The 26,322-nt window shown below is 38.8% G+C and overlaps 1 long non-coding RNA gene across 1 annotated transcript in view; it reads right to left on the bottom strand.

Annotated features, from left to right (window-relative positions):
- The window catches only part of LOC109549362 (uncharacterized), a 30,288-nt gene extending 4,459 nt beyond the window's left edge, over positions 1-25,829 (bottom strand). The window contains exons 1-2 of the long non-coding RNA XR_002175652.3: positions 25,165-25,829; positions 22,459-22,577 (exon numbers count right to left, since the gene is read on the bottom strand). This is a non-coding gene — a long non-coding RNA (uncharacterized lncRNA). The remainder of the gene's footprint in view (positions 1-22,458; positions 22,578-25,164) is intronic.
- Positions 25,830-26,322: the final 493 nt, after the last annotated feature.

The following is a 26,322-nucleotide window of genomic DNA, read 5'->3' as shown; positions in this document are numbered from 1 at the left end:
AGGGTTTATTACTCGCTCACCTCATCTTAAGTAATTTCTTATAAATGACATCTATTTGTATTCTACGACCTTCCTCTTCCTATTGTTCTTGCTATTCCTAATTATTAGATTATTATTATTTTACAGTGAGTAGTACACACATACCTTGCAAGAAATCTTAAGGTATAATAGCAAAATTACATCCACATTAGAATGTGGTAAAGAGCAAGATTGATGACACTCTCAAAATTGAATTCCTGATGTGGAGATCAAAAAATGTGAGGAAGGAGGTGAGATATACATGAAACAAATAAAGATTTAACCATAGAATCATGTGTTCCTTAGGAGAAAACATGAAATGTTAGAAAAGGAACATCTAAAGATGTAACTTAAAAACTTACTTTAGAGGAAAAAGAAAAATGACCTGACGGTGCTGGTCAAAAGGGGTCACCACATTCTAGGCAAAATCACTGAAAAAAGAGATTCACACCTGGACTAAGTGTGACACAAATTTTAGTCATAAAAGTAAAAAGAAAGCCCAGAAATTTAAAAAACAAGAGACCTACAATGTACTAAAAATGAAGCAGTCCTCAGATTTCTCCTCTACAGTGTATGTCAGAAGAAAATGAGAAAATGAAACATCTACAGATTTGAGGAGGAAATTGTAATCCCAAATATTTATACACAGCCAAATTGTCTTTCATGTATGAGGACAACAGAACTACATTCACAGATGTGTGAACCTTAATCAAAGTTTTACAGAATGTATTGCCCACATACCTGTAAAAAAAAAAATCCTAGAAATGGTATTCCAACCAAGCTAGAGATTGCTGAAAATTAATAGCTCAAGAATGAAAAGCATAGGATATAAAATCACTTACAAATCTTTCTACCCAAGTTTCACCACAAACTTCAGTTTCTATGGTCTGCTTTTCTTTACTTAAAATTTGTCCTGAGAGATCTTTAATTATGATTTTTCACTCATTTCTTTTCACAGAGATATTTTTCATTCTTTTGTATGGCTTTTTTTTTAATATATAGCTCCATAGTATTCCATTTTATGGATACACCATAACTTATTAAACCAGTCTGCCATTGATGGACATTGATATTATTTTCAATATTTTTCTATTTCAAAGAATGACAGAACTCTATTTGTAGGATAAATTTCCAGATTTGGTATTACTGGGTCCAAAAGTATATGCATTTGTGGTTTTGATATTCACTATCAAATTGTACCACATAGTATTTGTACAATTTTTTACTTCTATCTTTAATGTATGGGAGTATTCATTTCCCCAAAGTATCATTAATGCAGTGTATTATCATATTTGGATTTTTATCAGTTTTCTAGGTAAAAAATGATACCTCAGTGTAGTTTGAATTTATCTTATTATAAGTGAATTGGAGTACTTTTTCATGTGTGTTAAGAACCATTTTTTCCCTTTACATGGACTGATTGTTCATACCCTTTGTCTATTTTTTTTTTTTTCGGTATGTGGGCCTCTCACTGTTGTGCCCTCTCCCGTTGCGGAGCACAGGCTCCGGATGCGCAGGCTCAGTGGCCATGGCTCACGGGCCCAGCCGCTCCGCGGCATGTGGGATCTTGCCGGACCGGGCCACGAACCCGTGTTCCCTGCATCGGCAGGCGGACTCTCAACCACTGGGCCACCAGGGAAGCCCCCCTTTGTCTATTTTTAATTTCTAGCAGCTCTGTATATATTAGGGAGATTAGTTTTTTGTCTGTGATATGAGTTGCAAATGTTTTCTGGTTTGCCATTTTTCTTTTGACTTTTCCTAAGTTTTAGATATTTAGGTTTTAACATGCATGTGTTTTAATATATATGCAATATACATATTTTATAGCTCGATTATGAGTCATAGTTTAAGTCTTTCCTTCCCTAAGATTTTAAAGGAATTTTCCCATTTTTATTCTATGACTTTTTTTTACATTTATATCTTTCATTTAACCGAAATTTATCTTGGTGTACATGGTGAGGTATGAATCCCATATATTTCTTTTGGTTTATTCAACATTATTTATTAAGTAGTTCTTCTTTTACCTACTGATTGCATTGCCATTTGTATCAATTATTAAATCCCAATGTGTATTTTGGTCCGACTAGTGTTCTCTAAGGAATGAGATTCTGGGTAGTTCTTATTTTTTCTTTTAATTTTTTTTATGTTTAAAATTTACTACAACAAACATATGACTTTTATAATTAGGAAAAAATAAATTTTAAGTTTTCTTCTCAAAGCTAGCATATAAAAATATGTGCATTCTATAGAATCTTAATTTTGTTTTTAAAAATAAAGAAACAGCACAAATAAAATACTCTAAAATATTAACAGTGATTCTCTCCTCATAGTTTCACTATGGCTTACTTTTTCCTTCTCTTTTTTCTGTTGCTTTTACAATTTTATGCACTAGTGTATGAAAAATCTCTAAGTTAAAAAATTAAGTTTTTGTGGTAAATGAAATATGTCTTGTGTCACAGAGGAATTTGAGGTTATCTTATGTATTTAAAGTATTATGTGGAAATTAAATGTTACTTTCTGTCACTGACTTTCATTAACATTACTTAGATTTTCAGATCACATTAATTCAACTCCAAATTCCTCTCACATTCATCAAAAAAGCATGTTGACTGCCAAATCCATTCAATCAAATATCTATAAACTTTTTTTTATAAAGTACTAGAAGAAACATTAAAATATATTCCTAAACTTCTGCTTGTAATAATTTCTGAACTAAAATTTTAGTTACAGAAATAGAAACACTAATAGTGCCACTGTACTGATAGCATTGTCATAATTTGTGACTTATATTTGCTTATTATGAGATAACGAACCTCAAAACATCCTCACTTTGACATAGCAGTTTTGTAAATTAGACACTTCAGAATAATTATTTTTCTTTTTATGGAAAAACAAAATTCTATGACATAATTTTTCGGTGAGTCATATCTTTAAATTTTAGGTTTATATAAAAGGAATACAAATAATTGAGCTTTTATCAATCCTTTTAATCTTTTACATTTGTATCCCCTTGCATAACGGTCTCAAGGGACTTTTTAATTAATAAATAAGCAGTGAGGTTTCAAAACACCAGGCAAATACACAATTTATTACTGAACTTGGAAGAGTTCATTCTTTCTTTTAAACCAAATGACAAAGCAGAACAAGTCCTTAAGTCATGAATTTTAAGTTTTCAAAATTTCATTTATATGCCCTCCCTTTCATTTAATATTTCTTCTCAGAAACAGCACCTACTTAAAAAACGAAGTCAGCTTTAGATTCGTAAATTCTGTATTTATAGAACTCAAATTAATGCGGGATTTCCGTAACCTAAGATGACACAGTTATGCAGAATAGCACCCCTACGATTTTTACCTTGTGTCTGACCACAGAAAGAGATGTAAAGTACAGTTATAGTCAGGATTCTCCAACCCAAATGTGCTTGTTAAGTTTGTTTATCCAGTCAAACCACATGCCACACAGCTGCAAACTATTTAGAGAAGGTTTACTAGACACTCCTCTGTCTAGGAATGTTTTCTTTCTTTTCGATTTTCTGCCTCATATCACACTGGGGACTACTTAACGTGACTACATTAAGTGTTTTCTGAACCACTGCTATTTCTAAATAGTTCTGATGTCTTTGGGGGCATACTTCCCTCAAAAGCCAGATTTCCTTGGAAGGGATTCTGGTTCAATTGATTAATTTAGCATATTGAGTATATAGGTTGATACAAACAACCACAATTATTGTTTTGTCTGACAATGGCCTAGGTGCTGGGGCTGAAGCAGGGAATAGGGCACACGGATGGCTATTTTTACGGAGAGTACATCCTGGTGGGGGAGACCTAAAATCAATAAACAACCAAATAATGAAAAGAGAACATTCCAGAAAGAGCTGATATGCACATAAAGAATAACTGGGTGACAAGGCCTTTTTCAGGTCTATTTGCTAAAGAATCTAGAAGAGCATAATTCACATCAAGAGGCAGCAAATCTCTATCATGTTGCCTTTCCCTCATTGAGACTTTAGAGGGAGAAATAAAGATGGGGAATCCAAAACCAAATCCAAACCAACCCCCACCCCCCCAAAAATATATATATATGGTTTGCAGGGACAGAGCAAAGAAAAGGTATAGGCAGAACTGCTGGCCCAGAGAGCATGAACACCAAGACCAAGTGGCTGGGGGAACATGTGCCCACAGTTAAGTGTGGGCATCTTGAGCTGCCGTCAGTGTTACAGAGGCTCTAGGCCTGTAGAACTGGAAGTGACCTTTGGTCATTTATTCCAACCTTCCTGTCTTACAAATGGCATGGCTGGCACCTGAAGTGTGATGAGACTCACCCATGTCATGGTTAGAAATTTAGAACCAGAACTAGAAGTTAGCCTTCCTGGTAAATTTAGTTTATATCACTAGCAGTATTTGCTTTCATCTGGATTGTTTGTGATGTGGGTACTAAAAAACATGGTTCCTGAGCTAGAATCAAGAAGTGATAGTGTGAGATTTAGGTAGGCACAAAAGTAGGTATTCAATGAGTTTATTATATGGTAAATAATGTCTCTGTGCATCAGAACATCCTGCAAATTATTAGTGAAACTGGCTCGTGGATCCTCTTCTGTTGGGGTTATGGAGAAACACAAGCCCTCTTCCTTTTCCCCAAAATGATGAACCAAAAGCAGCTTGAAAATTGAAAAGATAAAGGAACTTGTGTTCAAGAGAAGTACTTAAAAAGGCCCAGACTAGGGACCAAAAATAAATAAATTAATTAAAGAGTTAGGATGATTAGCTCTTTAGTTATTTGGAAGGAATTCTAGTGAAGATTAAAAAACACTGTGATCTGGTCTGTGGTTAAATCCCATGACATATAATTTTAGCAATCATCTGGGAGACAGCCAATGGTGGGGTGTAATTATGGAAATGCTGACATAGCAGAACACAGTGGAAACCAAATTAATTTTCAACATGAGTACCCAAGACCTAATAAGAAACTTCCGTGGGTGATGAGAAAATAATTGAGAAATTAAAAAGTGAGAATATGTGAGTAAATATAGAAAATGAACTGAATTCTCCCTCCCATCTCCATGATCTTTCCACTAGCCCTTTGTGCCCTAATCTGAGAGAATAGCAGCGTCTTGGAAATCTTCCCAACAAATCCTCTGAGTGAAGGTAAGAAGCTGGATTAATGTTTCAAGGCACTTTTTAATGCAACCTGCTTCTACTGACATGAGGAGAAAGTTAATTAAAAAGAAGAATACCTAAACTGTATTTTTGAAGTTGTTATTTTAAAAAAAGCATTAAATAACAACTATAACAATAACTATGAATTTACCATGGACTCAATTAGGGGCCCAGGAAAACTATAAAATCTCACATGAAGGTAGAGCTTAGAGGTGGCAGCTGCTTTGAGACCCTTTTAGAAACGGAAGGGGAACAGGAGAAACAGTAGTTCATTTAACATATGGAATTCAGAACTTCACATCACATCTTCTCATACCAGCCTGCCGTTGGAAGGTACTATTTCTCTTGGCTACAGAGTCTGCTTTTGTTAAAAGCCTATAACTCTTTCATTGTCTGGAGTAAGTGATAGTAAACACTTTGTCAGATAGGAGGTACCATGGTTGGGCTCAGTAAAAAGCAGAAGCAAGAGGTATACGTTTTGTTAGATTTCAGTTCAGTTCCATGTAACAGAAGTTTCAGACAAGAGAAGAGAAAACATAGCTATATCTGAGCAATGGTAAATGGGATTCCCTATTAAGGATGGCTTGATCATGGTATTCTTTATCTTGTTAGTTATCTAATGCTGCATAACAAAGTGCCCCCAAATTTAGCATCTTAAAACAGCAATAAGCATGTATTGTCTCACACAGTTTCTGTGGGTCAGCAATTCAAGAATGGCTTATATGAGGTGGTTCTGGCCCCAGGTGCCTTATGAGGTGATGGTCAAGGTGTTGGGGCATTCACTGGGCTGTAGGCAAGAGGACCCAGTTCCTTGCTGGCTGTTAGCAGGAGGCCTCAGTTATTCAGCACAGGGGACTCTCCACAGGGCTGCTTTTCATGGCATGGCAGTTGACTCCCCTCAGAATGAATAATCAAAGGTTAAAGTGAAGCCTTAATGACTTTTGCCCTAGCCTTGCAAGTTACACTCCTTCATTTCCACAATAGCCTATTTTGTTTCATTAGACACCTTCACTTACGCTAAATTCCCTAGAAGTCTAAGATAATAGTGCTCAGGGGTAGACTTCAACACTACCACGTAGTCCATTTGCTGCAGTGGTTAGAACTGTCACTTGGCCAGCTATTTTTTGAAATTACTTAAATCAGGAACAGTTTAAAGAATTGAACAGTAAGGGTAAAGCAGATTGTTCTCAGGACATAAAACTAAACTCACCGTATTATGTATTGTTACACTGCTGTCCACTCTCATTACCAAAGGCCATAAAGCAATTTTAAGTGTTCCCTGGAATGTCACCAGCAATAAACGTTTTTGCTTTACTGTTCTGTTGAGTTGAATGTTAACCGTTATATTTTAGAACTCTTACAGCTGGGAAATCTAAAAATGCCTTCTGGTCTTTAAGAATTCATTAAAATATCTGCTTTGGGTAACCTTGGTATTACCTTAAGTATGGTTGGGGAAATAATGTCATAATCACTGAATTTTATTAGCTACCAACCCTTTTTATCATAAAATACAGTGTTATGAAACCTAGAGCCTGTTCTGTCCCATGCTAGTGACTTTACCTCTTCTCTTGACGGTATGTCCATGAACCCTGACTAAGCTTTCCTGAGAGCACTATATTTATTGCTGTCCTTCATGGCCAAAGGTGACAATACAGATGATGTTATAGTATGGCTGATGGGAAGAATCTCTATCCCGAGTACACAGAGCATCTCCCATACTTCAGCCTGAAAAGCCTACGACCATTTGCAGGGTTGAGATTCTGTGATTTTATCATATACCTGTCAGGTTTACATTTTTACTTCATTTGAGAAGAAAATAATCCCTTTTACTTTAGTTCTAAATTCACGTCTGAATTAATATAACTATTACATTTTTAATTAGGTTTTCTTCACCATTCTGTGTCATAAAATGAGGGAATTGTGGGGAGCTTGAAAGCAGTACGTGTCTCCACCATGCCGATGCCATTATTCCCAGAGTATTTCCTCTTCCTTCATCAGTTTCCTCTTATTAGAAAATATAACTTCTAAAATTTGCAACTTAAAACTATATTTGTGGGACTCCCCTGTTGGTCCGGTGGTTAAGACTCCACACTTCCACTGCAGGAGGTGCGGGTTCAATCCCTGGTCCAGGGAACTAAGATTCTGCATGCTGCATGGCGTGGCCAAAAAACAAACAAACAAACAAAAACCTGTATTTGCCCAGCCTCTGCTTCATTAAAACAAGGGAGAGAAAGATCAGCCTAGAGTATGCTTAACACAGTTAATACCCGGTCTCTTTTTTTCTTTTCTTTTTTCCCCCGGTACGTGGGCCTCTCACTGCTGTGGCCTCTCCCGTTGCCGAGCACAGGCTCCAGACGCGCAGGCTCAGCGGCCATGACTCACGGGCCCAGCCGCTCCGCGGCATGTGGGATCTTCCCGGACCGGGGCACGAACCCGTGTCCCCTGCATGGGCAGGCGGACTCTCCACCACTGTGCGCTACCAGGGAAGCCCTCGGTCTCTTTTATACTATGTGTGACTTGGACATTTTTTAAAGGTGATTGATGCAATTATTTTTCTCTTCCTTTACAATCAAGTAGGAAGTGTGGTGCATCTTCATAATAAAAAACTCACTGAGCTAAATTCAATTAAAAGAGATGTTCTGTAAGGCTATAAAGGACCACTGTATATGTATCTAAGGAAAAGAGTCCAAGTAGATCTGGAGCTAAAAGTGGATCTGAAGGTCATGTTCAGGGGTTATTCTTTCTGTCTGTCTCAAGCACCTTGTGTTTTCTGTCATCCTTGTTTTTCTCTCTGCTTCTTCACTCTGAAGCAGCTTCCTCTTCTTGCCACTGGTCCCCCAGCCCTTATACCACATGACGATTTCAGTGCCAACCACCATCTAATAAATATCTGTGTGTCTCCAATCAAGTTAGAGAAAAAGAAAGAGATCTGAATGTTATTTATATTTTCCCTGTATAGATTCTAAGGGAGATGATATTAATGATAGTCCCTCGTTTATGGAATGGGATGAGGACTATGGTAATACAAGATTACATAAGAAGAGAGACTTTTAATTGGTCTGAGAGAGAGAAGGAGAAGTTAAAAGAGAGATAAACTGTCTTGGTAGCCAGTAAGAAACTTGGTGAGTCATTGAAAAGGATGTAAATGTTTAATCAGGACTTCTGTTAAGTTTTGTTGTGTATTGTGTGATGTAATTCTCTTTTTAAATTTCCCCATCATATCTTCTCTAATATCTATCCTTTGCTAACTTTTGTATGGTTAAGCTTGCCTTCTGGGGACGGTGATTAAGGCTTAAGTCAAAGTGAGTAGGGTTGAGAGCTGAGAGGCTCCACTCAGCAGTGCCCTCATACTTGTGGGAAGGAAAAGGGATCCAGACTCACTTTCCCATGATTTAGCATATACCTTCTTTCCCAGCTTTATTCCCCAAAGGCCATCCTCACATAACCAAAGTCGAAGCTAGGAAGAACAGGCTTCTAGATTCTCCATGTCTTTTCATAATTCTATCACTTTGTTCGTGTTATGCTACCTCCTCGTCAAAAATCCATTTCAGCAATTCCCACAACTACATCAAGACCAAACCCCAATGCTACTTTCTCCAGGCAAAACTGACCTCTCCTTCCTCTCCACTCTTAGGGCACTTGGTTTAGTACTTATATTACCTCTGTCACATTATGCCTTGCACTAAACTGACTGTATCATCTGCCCTCTTGGAGTGTAAGAAACATCTTATTCGCCTCTCAGATTACTCACATGAGGCCAAGCACAGTGCATGGCGCATTTGAGCACTCAGTAAATGTTTTGTGAAAAGATAAGTAACGCAGGGACCTGTGTGGTTTGAGTAGGGTGTGTTCTATCCAGATTTTTATAGTGTAGTACTAGAAAATAGTAGGCTAAAACATGTGCACCTAAGTGTGTGCATTTCCATGATGAAGATATGTTCGTCTCTTGCTGATAAAGTAATGAACTTTCACCTACCTGTCACGTGGTCTGCCTGAAGATAAATGGGAGTGTGAACATGTAAACACTTTGGGAAGTAAAAGCATGCTCGATAAATAAAAGCCATTGTTTATTTCTGTATACTATATAGAGTAGGATCTCTATAATTCGATGTCTCTCGGGACTATGGGTGACCATGATAGTTTTGGTTAATCTGAACCCTCCAGGTCAGTGCTACTCAAGTTGTGAACCATGGACCACTGCCAATCCAAGAACTGTTACTGGTGTATAATGAGATAAATGGAAACATTTGGAGTCAGCATTTAAAAACCTTTGAAGCAACTTGACACAACAATATAACTAAGTAATTTAATAATAAAAATGTGACTTATGTCTCTACACTTTTGTTGTATTAATTTCATTTTGCCAGTAATTCATTTCCGTTGTTGTGTGATAGGATTCACAATAGATTGAGAACGAAAACAAAACATCAAAAAAGCTGGTCCATGGGCTTCCCTGGTGGCGCAGTGGTTGGGAGTCCGCCTGCCAATGCAGGGGACACGGGTTCGTGCCCCGGTCCGGGAGGATCCCACATGCCGCAGAGCGCTGGGCCTGTGAGCCGTGGCTTCTGAGCCTGTGCGTCCGGAGGCTGTGCTCCGCAGCAGGAGGGGCCGCGGCAGTGGGAGGCCCGTGTACCGCAAAAGAAAAAAAAAAAGCTGGTCCTTCAGTGTAGATAGTTTGAGAAGCACTGTTTTAGGTAATTCTTTCCAGAATGGAAGATACCCACATTGTGTACATGGGAGTGTTGGGAAAAACGATAAAAATAAACCGGTAGACATTATGAAATACTAGTATCAACAAAACTCAGTGAAAGTTGATATAATTATCAACAAAAGTTGGTATAAAGGAACGATATAGTGAATGATAGTGAGAAGAAAGCATCTGAAATGTAACAGTTCTGATTCACAGTGTTCATTTTGAGCAGTCTTCCCAAAATGTTTTCTGCATCTTTAACAATCCTTTATGCAGTCTCCTCTCTCTAGTAACTAAGCTTACATTCTGGCACTTTTAGAGAAAATAACATGCTCCCCTGTTGTTAAATGAGTTTGGGTGTTGTGCTTGCTTGAAGAAAACATCTATGCACCCTTTCAATTAACGTGAACAAGAATTCTCCAGTCATCTGTAAGTCTTCTCTATGAAAAATCCCTTCAGGAAGTCAATAATTCAGTGTCTTTAACATACAACTGAGCTTTGGTTATCCTTTGGTTTTTTTGCCAGTTTGACACTGAATTTTTATGGAAAGTCTTCTTAACCTGGGTCAGAATGATATTTTGAGTAAACAGTATGTGGTTCTTATTGTCGGAGCATCTTGTTTTTCCAGATGACCAAGATAATACATTTCACAGGGGTCTTAAAAATGTTCTACAGATTTCTGATACTGTAGAAAGTAATATTTGCCAGTGTCTTAAAATTTAGTATTCATGAATCATGTTACAGATTTTGATTTGAGGACTCAGGGATTTATTATGTAGATCACAAAATCAGAGGGTAGGGACTGAATTCCATGTCAGGTTTTGTGCTATGCCTGATGGGATGGGATTGCTCAGAAATGGTTCTTTTTTTTTTTTGCAGTACGCATGCCTCTCACTGTTGTGGCCTCTCCCGTTGCGGAGCACAGGCTCCGGACGCACAGGCTCAGCGGCCGTGGCTCACGGGCCCAGCTGCTCCGCGGCATGTGGGATCTTCCCGGACCGGGGCACGAACCAGCGTCCCCTGCATCGGCAGGCAGACTCTCAACCACTGCGCCACCAGGGAAGCCCTCAGAAATGGTTCTTAATGCTTAGGAGACAGAGTCCTTGATATTGCATCAGGATTTGATATTACATTCTAAGCAAAACAGGAGGATTTTCTGATCCGTTTATAATGTAATTTTAACTTTCCTATGTTCCATTTCACTTTTCTTTCCTTCCCCTGGCAGGCAGATCTGGCCTCAGGCTGCCCAGGACCTGTTTGAACTGAACTTGGAAACCTGGACAAGCCTGGGGTTATGGTCCTCTAGGGTACACACTCCATGTCTACCCCTTTCCTCATACTTTTCAGACTCAGATTATCTTGACTCAGTTTGCAAAGTAGCCTGTATTTCCTCCAGAGTCTTTTAAAAAGAAATTAGAATGTTTCATAAAGCTAAAGATGCTCCAATAAAGAGAAAGTCTGTTTCCCGCTCGCCAAATTGTTTCCTATAATACATTAATATTCAAGTCTGCTCTGAATGTGTATTTTAAATTACCCCTTATATAATTGTTTATGGGGAGGTAAAGAAAATCTAGATTACACCCACTAGAAGTTTTGAAAGCTTTGCTAACTTTTTAAATTCTTTGTAGTTCAGTAAGCATAAATTTAAATCCCAGGATATAATTCTTTTAAAAATGAGCTGGCTTGTTGATTTTTCATCTTATCTTTGCCTCTTGATCTTGCTGTCTTAGGAATTATTGATGGCTCTTTCCTGACTGTCTTTCTGGTCTGACTTTTCTCAAGACAAATCCCAAACCGTGATATACCCATAATGAACTTTCTTCAGCCATGGGTTTAGCTACAGCTGTTCCAGAACCCTCTCTCCACCTTCCCTTGGCCCTGAAGACGTTACTAGGCTCCCTAATCCGTCAGGCCATCCCTCACCAGCTCTCCCATCCTGCTGCCTATGCTCTTCCTCCCAATGATAGATCCATCACTTCTGATCCTAGATTTTTCTCTCCACCTGCAGCTTAGATATGATGTTTTGATCTTCCCTTATCTCTCTTCCTGTCCTTATTGAATATTCCGCCTCCCTAGACTCACAGTAGTTAGTTCCAGTTCCACTATCACCCAGTTCCCCCTTTTCTTTTAAATTCCTCTCCACTCCTAAACCCAGTTCTGGCTTCAAGTGCCTGGGTGGGGAATCCAGAGATCTTGAAATTATCAGCCATCTTGATAACAACTGAGAGCCTCACAGTGATAATTTCAACAGTGGCCAACCTTTCTCTGGCTCCTTCCTATAGTTCTCTCTTGTCCTTGGTTGCATTGCGAATCCTATTTTGCTAAATGTAGTTGTATTCATGACATTGCTTTACCTATACCCGACTACATACTAGAACTTAAATAATCCTGAAAACTCATGCCCAGTGGAAGCAAGCAGAGAGTCAGGCAAGCCTGATATGTCTTGTTACTTGTTGACAAAGTGCCTGACAGAATAATTCCATCACCTCTGCTTCTCTACTCTTGACTTTTAAAAAAGGTACCCATTCAACCTTGAGGGTATTATGCTAAGTGAAACAAGCCATAGAGAGAAAGACAAATACTGTATGATCTCTCTTATATATGGAATCTTAAAAACAAACAAACAACAAACAAACAAAACCAAGCTCATAGATAGGTGAGAACAGATAGGTGGCTGCCAGAGGTAGGGGGTGGGTACAGGTGGTCAAAATGGGAGAAGGGAGTCGAAAGGCACAAACTTCCAGGTATAAAATCAATGTCCTGATGATGTAATGTGCAGCATGGTGACTATAGGTAATAATACTGTAGTGCATATTTGAAAGGTGCTAAGAGAGTAGGTCTTAAAAGTTCTCATCAGGGCTTCCCTGGTGGCGCAATGGTTGAGAGTCCACCTGCCGATGCAGGGGATACGGGTTCGTGCCCCGGTCTGGGAAGATCCCACATGCCGCGGAGCAGCTGGGCCCGTGAGCCATGGCCGCTGAGCCTGTGCGTCCAGAGCCTGTGCTCCGCAACGGGAGAGGCCACAACAGTGAGAGGCCTGCGTACCGCAAAAAAAAAAAAAAAAAAAAAAGTTCTCATCAGAAGAAAAACAATTCTGTAGCTATATAGTGACAGTGGTAACTAGACTTATTTTAATATCTATAAATATCGAATCATCATGTTGTACCCCTGAAACTAATATATATCACTTCTACCTCAATTTAAAAAATAACAAAATTAAAATAAATTAAGAAAGGTATCCATTCAGAAGCATGAAATACCATTTCCCACTGTGCTTACCAGTTTCTGCCCCCTGAGTCTGTACCCTGCCCTGAATCACACTCTGCCTGTTGGCATCCCATGTGAGTATTTCACGTGGCATTTACAGCAGCTGCTCCCCATAGCAAAGCAGCTGTGAAAGCTGATCAGCCAGGATTTCTCACTTGAATCAGTTTAAACGGAGCCCACAAAGATGTGGCAGACACAACTCAGCTATTTCTTTCAAATTTACCATCTTAGCCTTATGCTTGGAGCAGCGTGTTTGGTCTGTGCCTCGGCTATTAGGAAGAGTACTGAAGCCTCCTGTCACTAATAACACCCTTTCCCACATTAACCCTTCAGATCCCAATGAATTCTTTGAGAACAGATAGAACTGACTTCCCCAGGGTCTGGTTTCTCTCTCAGTGGGTGACACTATAACACAGTTCATCTTTTTGAAGTGAGCAATCTGTCAGTTTCAACACATCGTTTCTCTTTTCCTCCCGTGTTTACATCTGTAGCCAAAACTGATTCATTTCACTTAGCAGCAGCTCCTAAAAGAATTAGATCTTTTATCTAGCCATCTACCCACTTATCTATTTACTTATTTAGTATGGTCACTGCCTTAGCATCTGCATTTTGAATGATTTCACACCCTTTCTCTTCTCCTTACCCTGAACCTGCCCATCTGACTCTTCTTTCAGCCTGTGGCTCCTCTCCTGCTTGCTTTCACCAGGCTATCTAAGACCATCTCGCTTTGCAGTTCCTTCTCTTTTCTGTGTGTCCCTGTGCTCCTAGGTTAACATAATCCTATTTGAGCCTTTCATTTTATCATCCATTACCATGTGTGAGCCTCGCTTCTGATTGCATTCCATCTCAGAAACGCTAGTTCTATATAGATCACCTACACAGGTCACCTGTATAGATTGCCTATACTGATAACACCTGTCAAAGAAAACGGAACTGGATCCTGTCCACTAGTCTCGTTTTTGCAGGTTTACTTGGGGAAACCCCCTCGGTATGATCCCAAGAGTCCCTGATTACCTGTGTTTAATCCTGTTCCCGCAGTGCGGGCCATGTGCTAAATGCTCCATACGTACGCACTCATTGAATGCTTACAACGCTAGGAAATCCAGAGCATTATCATTCCCGTTCATAGGTTAAGAAATTGAGGCACAGAGAGATGAATGACTTGCTGGGCACACAACTTCTCAGAGAGAAAATAGGCTTAACCCAGGCGATTTAGCTCTAGAGCCCATGCTGTTAACCACCCTGCCCCAAAAGAGTGTTTCAGCATCTAATATTTCTGCTTTCCATCTCTTCTCCAGGTCCCATGAACTTCCCAGATTCCTCCTTTGGCCACTTTCTGGCAAACTAGGAGAAAATAAAGATTCTCTCTTGAACTCATGAAATCTTATGACTTCTTTACTCGTCACACTTTCATTTCTTAGTGCAAATTTAACTCAATTCCTTTATCTCCATGGCTTTCCTCCATAACCTTGCCTTCAGCTCACATTACTGAATATAGATAGACATTCATAATCCTCTTACTGACATTTCTTGTCAAGAGGTGCAGCTTTGGAGAAAGCATAGCTCCTCCGAGAATGCTCACAGCCCGCATCTGAGCTCCCAACTCTTGAGAGTCTAGAGTGAAATTCCTTACTTTCCTCTGAGTCATTTGTTGACTGTTACACAATTTTAGGTCATTTTAAAGCACAGAGGACTCTGTAACCCCTTACATTCTGAATCAAGGGCTGAAATTCAAGCAGGTAATAAGGCAGACTCTTAACCAGAACAGCTGTTATGGTGGCAAAGGAAGGAGCCCAGGAAATGGCATGAATTTAGACCCTTTAAATGACTGAATAATATGTTTAATTTTCAAAAAGTCAACATTTGGGACTTCCTTGGTGGCACAGTGGTTAGGAATCCGCCTGCCAAGGCAGGGGACACGGGTTCGAGCCCTGGTCCAGGAGGATCCCACATGCCGCGGAGCAACTAAGCCCATGTGCCACAACTGCTGAAGCCCACATGCCTAGAGCCGGTGCTCCACAACAAGAGAAGCCACCGCAATGAGAAGTCCACGCACCGCAACAAAGAGTAGCCCCCGCTCGCCACAACTAGAGAAAGCCCACACGCAGCAACGAAGACCCAATGCAGCCAAAAATAAATAAACTAATTAAAATAAAAAGAGAGCAGATTGCTCCATCTCCTATTTTAAAAAAAAGAGGTGAGTTTAAAAAAAAAAAGGGAACATTTGAACCTGATAATCCGGTAGCCATATGTTGTGCAAAAGTTTACTAGCATGAACTGAAAAGTCTTGGCCTGATGTCAAGCCACATGACTCCTTCTCATAAAAGGGCAGGACCTCGCTTTTCTACTTTTCCTTTGTTTCTATGACTAGCCTGGACTCACTTGGTGATTGAGGAGTTAGCTTTGATTCCTCTTTTCCTCCCCCTTCCAATCCATCAACGAAAAAACCTTCTTTCTCTGGTTTACGGAGCACGAAAGTCCTGGCCCCTGACCACTTCTCTGACTTTATCTCTCCCCCTCACCCACACGCTCCACCCGTGCTCGCCGGCTGTCTGTTCTGTAATCATTCTCAAGCCATTTTTTCCTCCCTTAGGATCTTCCTCACCAGCTCTTTTCTCTGTTCAAAATGCTATCTCTTCCCTGATATTTTCATGGCTCATCCTTTTCTGTCAGAAGCCTTCCTGAACCATCCACTCTGAAGGAGCTGTCCACTGATTCTGTCACATAACTTTATTTTAACTAACATAATAATAAATATAATTTGAAATTTTAACTAAAATAATAATAAAGTTAACTTTATTAACTGTAAGTAGTGCAGTGCACTCATTATAGTTACAAGACCTTAAACTGGGACTCTTTACCTAAGTTTTAGCAGAGTTCAAAAAGGAGAGGTGAAGAATACTTCAGTATTCTGAAGTGAGGTGCTAGGCTTCCTACACAGGACTTTTCAAGGGAGTTGATAGCTTGGTCTTGCAACTCTTGGTTAACCACCAACTTACAGTCTATAAAATTGTTTGGAAGAGGCAAAAGAGATATTGAAGATTAAAAATTATTTTTTCAGAGAGAATTGCTGGTGTGCTGCTCCCCAAAAATCTCTACAGTAAAGAGGAAAGGGGGATATATCCCCCTCTTTTGTGCCTGCTGCAGAGACTTTGGTAAGACTACTCAGTGATCTTGACCTATGTCCCCTTAAACTGTGGCATACAGACTCACACCCAGAAATGTCTGAAGGAAGAAGACTGGATGCTCTGAGACAAGCAGGAAGAAGACGCGGAGTTGAAAACAGCCTAGACTCCCAGAATTTACCCTGACAAAGGACACACGAGTGCTACCTCTTGACCAGATGATGGGCACAAGAGAAAGCCCCAGCCAAGAGCCCTTTTAAATCCTACCAGAGAGGGCTATGCATAGGGGAAAAGTGATCCTAAGAGGAGTTGAGCTTCTAGATTCTTAGTAACTGAGAGAGAACATTTAAGTGGCCACCTAGAGGAATATAGATCACCCACATTATGAGTAGAGCAACAGAATTCATTCATTCATTCAACATCACTATTGGATTTTTCACCTAGTTTATTTCCTTACTTCTACAGTGCCCATCTCCTTTGACTAGAATATACATTTAACAAGAGTAAGGACCTTTTCTATCTTTTCATGGTTGGCTAGAGCAGTACTTGGCATATAGTTGGTATATTTGTGGATGAATATTTAATAAATGTTGATTGATTGACTGAAATAGTGAAGACTAGGAAAATGTAACTTCCACTCCCTTCCCACAGTGATATGCAGATTCTAGTACTGTGAATGTCCATAAGCTAACATAGTTGGAACTATAATCATTAACAAGTAGAAGCCTCAGAAGCAAAGGCTGATTAAAAAAAAATAGTTGATTAAAAATCTAACAACTACTTCATCACTTTCTCCTAAATTATTTTTTGTTTGGTTTTGCTTTTTTAAACAGAGCACCTCATGATAGATCATATTCTGTTATCAATCTAACCCTTGTCGTACTATGCTGTAAGTTTCAACGTATTTATACAAGTTAAATAATCTTATTTTATTAGTCTATTATATTCTTCTTATTTTAAAATGTTTTTTATATATACAAAATAATATATGTAATGTAAATTGAGGCATAATAATATAGATAAATAACATTTTATCACATTATAAGTAACTGTAGAAAATTATCCAAAGTGGTGTGACATTTTCGAGAGAAAATAAAATGTTAATTCTTAGCCCTAAAATGAATTTCAATTTTAATATATGTAATGTAAATTGAGGCATAATAATATCAGTAAATAACATTTTATCACATTATAAGTAATTGTAGAAAATTATCCAAAGTTGTGTGACATTTTAGAGAGAAAATAAAATGTTAATTCTTAGCCCTAAAATGAATTTCAATTTTAATGAACTTGATGCAACTATCTACTTTTCCAAAATACACACATATACAGAGCTGTCTAGGGCTACAGACACACTCATTTTTATACAAACTTCATATATAGGTATACATACATTATAACTGTAATATATAAAGCTAGTATGCATGTGTGTTTATATTCAACTTACGTGATATGGAATATATACTGCCTTCCCAAAATGAAGGTGGAGAATTCATAGAATTTTAAACTAATTTAAATAATGGCACCAATTTCCTGAGCCCTTTTCTATACCAGGCCCCTCCTGAGCAGTTTAATAAACACTATCTAATTAAATTTTCAGAAAATCCTCAGGAATTAAGTCGTATCCCCATTTTACAGATTAGGAAACTGAGGCTTAAGAAAACTAAGCTTCTTCCCAAGATGACGGCAGAAAATCAGTAGTGAGTGATAAAACAGAAAACTTTCTGACTCCAAAATCTACCTTCTCAGACCTTTTAGTCATTCACCGTGTTCCTCCCTAATCGATAGGTGCTACTAAATCTGTGTAGGGCCAAGATTATTTTCAGTGTAATCTTTTGAAATCATATACTAATATTTTGTGTGTCTGTTTATTAATTTATGTTACTGTTTCCTCTCTCACATTTAACAAATAAGCCTCAAATCGCTATAGAGACTTCTAAAAAGAAGCTAGATCCGAAGTGTCTAGGAGGGCTTTAAGATTCAACTTAATAGGGATGTTATATTGGGCCACAATTTTGATGAGTAAGTAATATCTTTCAAACTAACATCAACATCTCTTCTGAGAAAAGAGAGAAAACAAACTGAAAATCATGAATTTTAACAAAATAGCTGAGCTGTTTGAATTCTTTGTGTGTGTTTGTGTTTAGTTTTGCTTTTGTTTGTTTGTTTACTTCTTTTGCCTTAATCAGGTTCTATAGGAGATTTGAAAGCATTATCAAGTGTCATCTTATGCTTATTAGTAATATTAAGCTAGGGAGTAAAGATAGTAGAAAAATGTTTTTTACTTAACTTAAAGAAAACACTTTGTTCAATCAGTTAAGACTGTTTCATTAACTAACAAATAATTATTGAACTTCTTCAATATGATTAACCAGAGGGAATTCAGAAGTTATAGTCCCTTTGGGAGTTGAGAGATTCTTCTGAGTGTTCATTAAGGATATCAAATATTTGACCAAGATAGCGAGCAAAACAACATGTGTTTTGCACTGTAGTTCGGGTGCACCAACTATCACAAATAGTTGCCTGTTCCCCTCTCCCTCTCTCAGGTGTGCTCATGTTGTTACAACAATGAAGGGCGCATATGCAGTGCAAGTTCACACTGAGAAAAACTTGTCTGTTCCACTGATAATCTTCTTTGTCTGAGAGGAGCTGGTCTTTGGGGCCTTATGGGTATGAGTCATAAACAACCAGATGAAAGGTTTAAAGGGGTTACTTGGCTATAGTAGACAAAAACATCCTGTTATGGAAATCTTCTAAACCAGTATCTGTATGCGTAGATTTCTTTTTCTTTGCAACTAACTGTATTCTAGCTATCATATATTTCTCATTTTTTTAACCTCTATAATTCAGCCTAAAAATATAACTACTTAGGTATTCTGACACTTCAGTTGGATGTCAGTGATCACTTCGTTTTGAACAACCATCAAATCTAAGACTGAGTTTCCTTGGAGGTCACTCGAGGATCAGCATAGCCATTGGAAGAACAATAAAAATTTCAGATTTTTATTTTGGTGTCAAACTACAGATACTTTTGTGGCTCAAGGAAGGTTGAAATCACTTGACATCAACCTTTAAAAATTAAACTCCATCTTTAACAACAATAGCTAAACCCTAAAAATAGTGCCGATTATTTCCATGTAAACACCAGATGGGGAGATTCCCCTAGACCTGTGTTTCATCCATTCAGTCAAGAAACAGTTATTAAGCCATTTCTACAAGGTGCCCAGACCATGTACAAGTCCTGGGAGCAGAGAATGGAATAACCTAAAGTTCCTGCTCTCACTCAGACAAAGCTCCTTTCTGACAGTGATAGCGTCTGTGAAAATGATAATTAGAACATTTGATAGTGCAGTTTTCCAGATTTGCCTGATAATAAGACTCACCTACGTGCCTTGCCAGGCTTGGAGATTGATGACATGTGGAGTGAGTCCTATAAATCCATTATTTTACCCGTTGCTCAGATGTGTCGTATCAGGCAATTGCAGGAAGCATTTGGTAGAGAATCCCAGGATAAGAGTGGACTAGAAAAGCCAATGAGGAGGTGGTGTTTGAGTCAAGGTCTGAATGATGAGAAAATATAGAGGAAGTGGATTCCAAGCAGAGGGAATAGTAAAGGCAGAGGCCCTGAGCACAGTATGAGGTTGCTGGCTTTCAGGAACAGAGCAAGCCAGTAAAATCGGTTTCACCAATTAGGAAAAGCTTGGCCAAAGGAGGTTAAAGAAGAAGGCAGGGGCTGTGCTAAGCAGTTTGGAAATTTTTAAACTCAACAGGCAGCTGTTGGATGGTTTTAAGTAGAAGAATGATGATCTGATAAACATTTCAAAAGATCTACTCTCAAAGACTAGCCATCAAAAGGAGACTTGAGAATGTGCTTCAAAATCTCCTGGGATGATTTTTTAAAAAATGCAGTTTCCTAGTCCAAATCCCATATCTTCTGAACAAAGGCCCAGACATCTGTACTTCTAACAAGCACCCAAGGCTGAATAATACAGCCTCAGACTAGAAGCTCCGTGAGTGTCTGGACTCTATTTACTTACCACTGTACACTCAGTGGCTAGCATTGAAGTAGTAGGGATATTACTTAATTTTTGAGGATGTTGTAAAATGTTTTTAATGAATATGTAAATGAATGACCAAATCTTTGGTATTTAAAATCAATGTGATTAGCAATTAAAAAATGAGGTATTTAACTAGCTAGCATAATAAATAAGATTATTGGTAGTCTTTACATATTTCAAATATTTCCTAAACAAATTATAATTTAAGTTAGTGCTTTAATCATTGTCATTAATATAGAAATATTATATTCTGGCTCCTCAAATGCACCTGGAAATGGTCAGAAAATCTGTCATTGCAGAAGATTATTGATGAGTAGAGGATTGTTACAGGTTTTGAAAGGTAACAAAGCAGGAATCATGCTTGAACAGTTTTAGTTGCTTAACGCTCAGTGTTTGGTCACATCTGTAGCATCTGTAGTTTGTAATGGTTGAGGGGAAAACAATTTATGAATCAAAGCAAAACCCCATAGTTGGAATATCCACATTTTTCTTCTAATTCTTCTAAAATTCAGCTTATATACATAGACATGGAGAGTTTTTACATTTAAATCTTAGTATTTGTTGGTAATTACAAATATTTTTTTCCTAGGATCAAAAGAAATGCTATGAAATACAATAATAATCTGTAAGACTTTGAAGAAAATATAAATAATCAACAAAATATGCTGTGGGTCATAGAAAGGACAACATAGAAAGACATAGTTTTCATAAAGTAAATAGGAGTGATGTATGAGAATCAGTGTAATTTATAACTAAAAACTACTAAAATTTTAAAAAATTCTTGGCATACATTGGTTTATAAAAAACATTTCCAGGATGAATATATATCTTTTCCACAAATAAAACACAAGACATTAAATAAAATCAATCAGTTACAAACCCAATCCGTATTAGGCAAATCCCATATCTTACTTACTTTATCTTCAGGGATTAACACAGAGTGGACCTCCAATAAATGTTTCATGAATGACTGAATGGTTGTCACAGTGATTTATATCATGAAGTTAATGAGACCAAGTTCATGTTTGTTCAATTGAACATATCTGTTTTCTTGGCACCAAGACACACTGTATCTTTATTTCCAGCCAGAAACCCACTGTATCCTTATTCCATCACCTAAGTTACTCTTTGGTCACATAATAAACTGAGTAAGAGGATGCTTCCAGTTTAAAATGACCATCACAACTTTTTATCCAATGTAATAGTGTCACCTTCTTATACCAAGATCAGAATAAGTATATAATAAGTATATATCTATATCTAGATATATATCTAGATCTAAAGCTAAATTGAAAGATAGACACACACATATGTATATAGACAAACTTATACACAGGTCCATATACATAAATATGTGCACATGTCTATGAATTTCAAAGATGTGAATCTTTATTATCATTATTATATAATAACTTACTATTTCAAAGGGAAAAAAGTTAAGGCCCACTATCATAGGCTTGATGCACAGTATTGGATTTTGAGTGTGTATTCCAAAGAGATCCCACTGAAGAGCTAAATATATTTCAAGCTAACAAAAAGAAAAGGTTTTTTGAAAAAAATTATGTTGAAGCTCTTTGTACAACCACTTTATTCCACTTTCTGTCAGAGCTTATGTGTTTCCAAGGGAGTACAGTAATTTGTGCATTTTCTATTTTTAAATCATTCATTGTTCTAGTTAAATATTATGAGTGTATGGCAATTCCTAAAAGAGTCATGCAGAGATAGTAGGTGCAATTGTGTTGTACTCAAAATAAATTCATGGTTAAAGCAAATATTTAACAACTGTCAAATACTGGATTGCATGTAGAAAAACTAATCCGGCATAGCTCTGATAAATTAAAACTTCAAACCAAACCTTCCTTCTGTGCTTTTGTAATTAGAAAACCAAATGAGGAACTTTTCTGGGCAGCCTGTTTTAAGAAACCCACCTGTTTTCTCTTTTTAAAAAGATATTTTTGAAGTTAATATGTTTAAGTAAAGGATTTAAATGACTCAAAACTGGAATTGTGAAGAATAACCCTCTCACATTTAAATATTACTATGTATATTTGTGATTTACAGCAATTTGATAAATGGCATATGAGGCATTAATTATAAATAATATGCTTGAAAAAGAAAGTCAGGTTATGCAAAGAAGACATTACCTGAGGAATGGCAACCATCTATCCCATGGATCACCCATCAAGGCTAATGTCCAAGGACCTTTATATTTTCTCCACATCAGCCATTATCCAGGACCTTGTCCGTATTCAGAAGGGCTCTACTGAAATATTAAGTTCAAGCATCAGCTCTCTGATCACCAGTCCCACTCTATTAGCCCCACCATGTCTGTCTTCAGTCTCTCTGGGACATCTAGTCTCTTGACTAGACCCTTCTCTCTTTCACTACCTTCTCTATCCAAATTAAATTCTATGCTCCATTATTTCAAATGCTTGCTTCCTAATCCCTCTACCCTCTTCTCCGATTGTCCTTCAGTTTAAGTATGTGGAAAAACCCAGCCTTGGCCCAGTCTAATTCTTCACCTTTTCTGAAAGAACCCACACTGCTCAGTGCCTCCGGGGAAATTTCAAACAAACTTACACATTGGTGCGAGCCTAAATGCATGATTTTCAGACTCAACTGACTTCTCAAAGAGTTCTGATAATCCTATTTTTTCAAAATACTTAGAACTTCTCTTTTCTTTTAAAGTCTGCAACCTCATCACTCTCACTTTCATCAGGTACCTTACTTTCAACTTCACAAGGAAAAGAGAAGCCATCAAGGTAGAATAGCCTCAGTCTCCCATTCATAGTACAGACTCCCCTGTGTGCCAGCCATATGTGCCTCCCTCCCTTCTGCCTCAGATTCACCCTTCTATTGGTGGGGGTCATATTACTTCTTAGGGGACCATGCTCCAGTGCTTCTTTCTTTCACTGTATCCTCAACGTCTCTTCCTATACTGACTTATTCTCACAAATAATTTGGTGATCACATCAAGAAAAAATCCATAAAACCTCTCTGGATGTTTCTCTATGGTCCCTATCCCTTCTATCTGAACCCTTTAATAGCCAATCTTTTAGAAAAACTGCTCTCCTTACCATTTCCTTTTCCTCGCCTCCCACTTACACTCTGATCCATCTGTAATTTGGCCTCTGCCTCCACCACACCCCAGAAAGGCCTCCCAGCAAAGTCTCAAATGACCATTGTGTCAATCAAGTTTCCGAAAGAAAAGAGGTGGGACATTCAAGCTGGGATAGTTTGAAGAGAATGTAATTTAAAAAAAAAAAAGACAGAGACTTCCCTGGTGGCTCAGTGGTTAAGAATCCGCCTGCCAATGCAGGGGACATGGGTTCGAGCCCTGGTCTGGGAAGATCCTACATGCCGTGGGGCAACTAAGCCCGTGCGCCACAACTACTGAGCCTGCGCTCTAGAGCTCGCGTGCCACAGCTCCTGAAGCCTGCGAGCCACAACTACTGAGCCCACGGGCCTAGAGCCCATGCTCCACGACAAGAAAAGCCACCGCGATGAGAAGCCCACACACTGCAACGAAGAGTAGCCTCCTCTTGCCACAACTAGAGAAAAGCCTTCATGCAGCAAGGAAGACCCAGTACAGCCACAAATAAATAAATAAATTAATTAATTATTTTAAAAAGACAATAAAAATCCATTGGTAGAGTACAGTGAACCCTCAAGGGATAGCCTGATACTCCAGAGCTAATAAATGCAGGAAGCTCTTTCCCAACCTACCCCAAGAGGGGTGAGCAGAGAACTACCTGACAGGAACTGTGACCTTAGGTCAAGGAAGCAAATCCACAAAGAAGAAGCCGAGGGGAAAATATCCTCTCCTCCCTTCTTCCCTCCTTCTTATCTTCTACCAGTGCCCACCATTGGTCTAACTCCAACAGAAGATAGGATAGAGTTAACGGGGGCCATCCACACTGGGCAAACTCCTGGGCATGGAGCAAGATGAAGAAGGCTGGGGACACAGAGGTGACAGCCAGCACAACCTCAGTGCCAAACCTACTGTGCAGCTTTGCAGCTTTATCTTAGGCTCTTAATGGCACTGAAAAATGTTGGCCTCTTCTGAAAGCTCTCCTTTTTGTGGCCCTTTGATGCCACTGCAATCTGTTTGTCTTCTTCCTCAACTTCTTTTGCACCTTCTATGCCTTTTTATTTATTTTTATTTTTTTACTTATTTATTTTTTTTGCGGTATGCGGGCCTCTCACTGTTGTGGCCTCTCCCATTGCAGAGCACAGGCTCGGGACGTGCAGGCTCAGCGGCCATGGCTCCCGGGCGCAGCCACTCCGCGGCATGTGGGATCTTCCCGGACCGGGGCACGAACCCGTGTCCCCTGCATCGGCAGGCGGACTCTCAACCACTGCGCCACTAGGGAAGCCCTTCTATGCCTTTTTAAAATGCTGGTGCTCTTCAGGGCTATGGCTCTTCAAAGGCTGCTTTTCCTCTCAGTGCCCTTGGGTGGCCTCATCTATTCCTGTTGCTTTCACCACCACCTTCACAATTCCTAAGACTATATTTTGGCCCCAGCCCTTTCTCCTGAGCTTCATGCCCACTTCCTTGTCTGTCTATAGTGCTGCTTCACTTAGAAGTCTCATAGACACCTCCAGATCAACTTGTCAAAAATTAAACCAGCCTCTCTAATCTCAAATCCATTCCATTTATGTTTCCTATTTTAGTAAATGAGACCGTCATTCTTGCAATTGCCCAAAAAAGAAATCTGGTTTTCAACTTGACTTACCATTTTCACAGCTAATGAGAACCCCTATCATTTTTATCTCAAGCACTTTCTAATTTCAGTGGTTTACATCTATCCTCACTCCCACTACTCAAGTCTAGGCTACCATAAACTTACATTTAGGTCTAGAAGTGGCTTTTTCCCTGGTCCTCTGCATCCCTTCTTGGCCCATTCTGCACCTTCAGCCAGAGTGTAATTTCTTGGATAAATCTTCTCATTATATTTTCCTTCTTTAAAAATGTCCAGTAGCTCCACATTTTTCTTAGAATGTAGTCTACATGTTTTGTCTTGGCTTTCCAAATTTGTTCTCTTCTTTCTTAGGCACCACTATATTAAATTCCAACAGAGCAGAGTTTCTTTCAGTTACTTGAACAGACCATGCTCAGTCTCACCTCTGGACCTTCACACAGTCTTTGCCTTCTTCTTGGGGCACTGCTTGTCCACTCTCTACCTGGGTAATTGCTGCTTTGCCTTCAAGCCACAGTGTAAATGTCACTTCCTTTGAGAAGCCTTCTCTTGATAATCCACGCCTGGATATTATGCGCCTCTCTTATCCAATAGTATATTGTACTTCCCAGAGTGAAACTTGTTTTCTTGTGCGCATGTCCCTCTAGACTCCAGTGATGTGTGCTCCAGGACTGGGGCTTTCGTTTTCATTGATGCATCCCCAGCACCTAGCAGAATTGCAAGCATTTTTTAGTGAATGAATGAAATTGCCTTTGAGGACATGAAGGCATTTTACAGAGTGGGAGTGAAGTATATAATTGACGAGGTGAAGAGAAGCGGCATCATAGATGATGTTATAGTTTTGCTCCGAATTTTATGTTTATTCCGAGGGCAGTGGCAAGCCACAGAATGTTCTTAAGCAACAGAGGGACAGACAGAAGTTGTGTTTTAGCGAGAGTAATTTTCCTGCTGTGAGTGGGATAAACCAGAAGAGGGGAGAACTGGAAGTTGAAAAAACAATTTTGAAGACCGAACAAATTGAGGCAACAGGTGACACTTTATAAGACTGCAAAGAAAGGTATAGCTGTGGGAGGTGTTTGGAAAATATAAAGAGGGATGCTTGGACATTAAGGGCAAAGTAGAAGAAGAAGTAAAACATGACTATGATTTTGATACTGGTCACTAGGGAAAATAGTTCTGTCATTTACCAGAATAGGGAAGTTGGAAAGGGGAATTTGAGGGAGACATATGAAAGGACTTAGAGGCTACAGTGAGGTCATAACACTTGAAGAGAAATGTTTTAAGAAGAGGGTTTATAGGATGGGGCTG

Source organism: Tursiops truncatus, chromosome 7 (assembly GCF_011762595.2).
Source record: "Tursiops truncatus isolate mTurTru1 chromosome 7, mTurTru1.mat.Y, whole genome shotgun sequence".
In the NCBI taxonomy this organism is placed as follows: domain Eukaryota; kingdom Metazoa; phylum Chordata; class Mammalia; order Artiodactyla; family Delphinidae; genus Tursiops; species Tursiops truncatus.
Note: the sequence above shows the minus strand (reverse complement) of the source record. Positions and strands in the feature narration are given on the sequence as shown.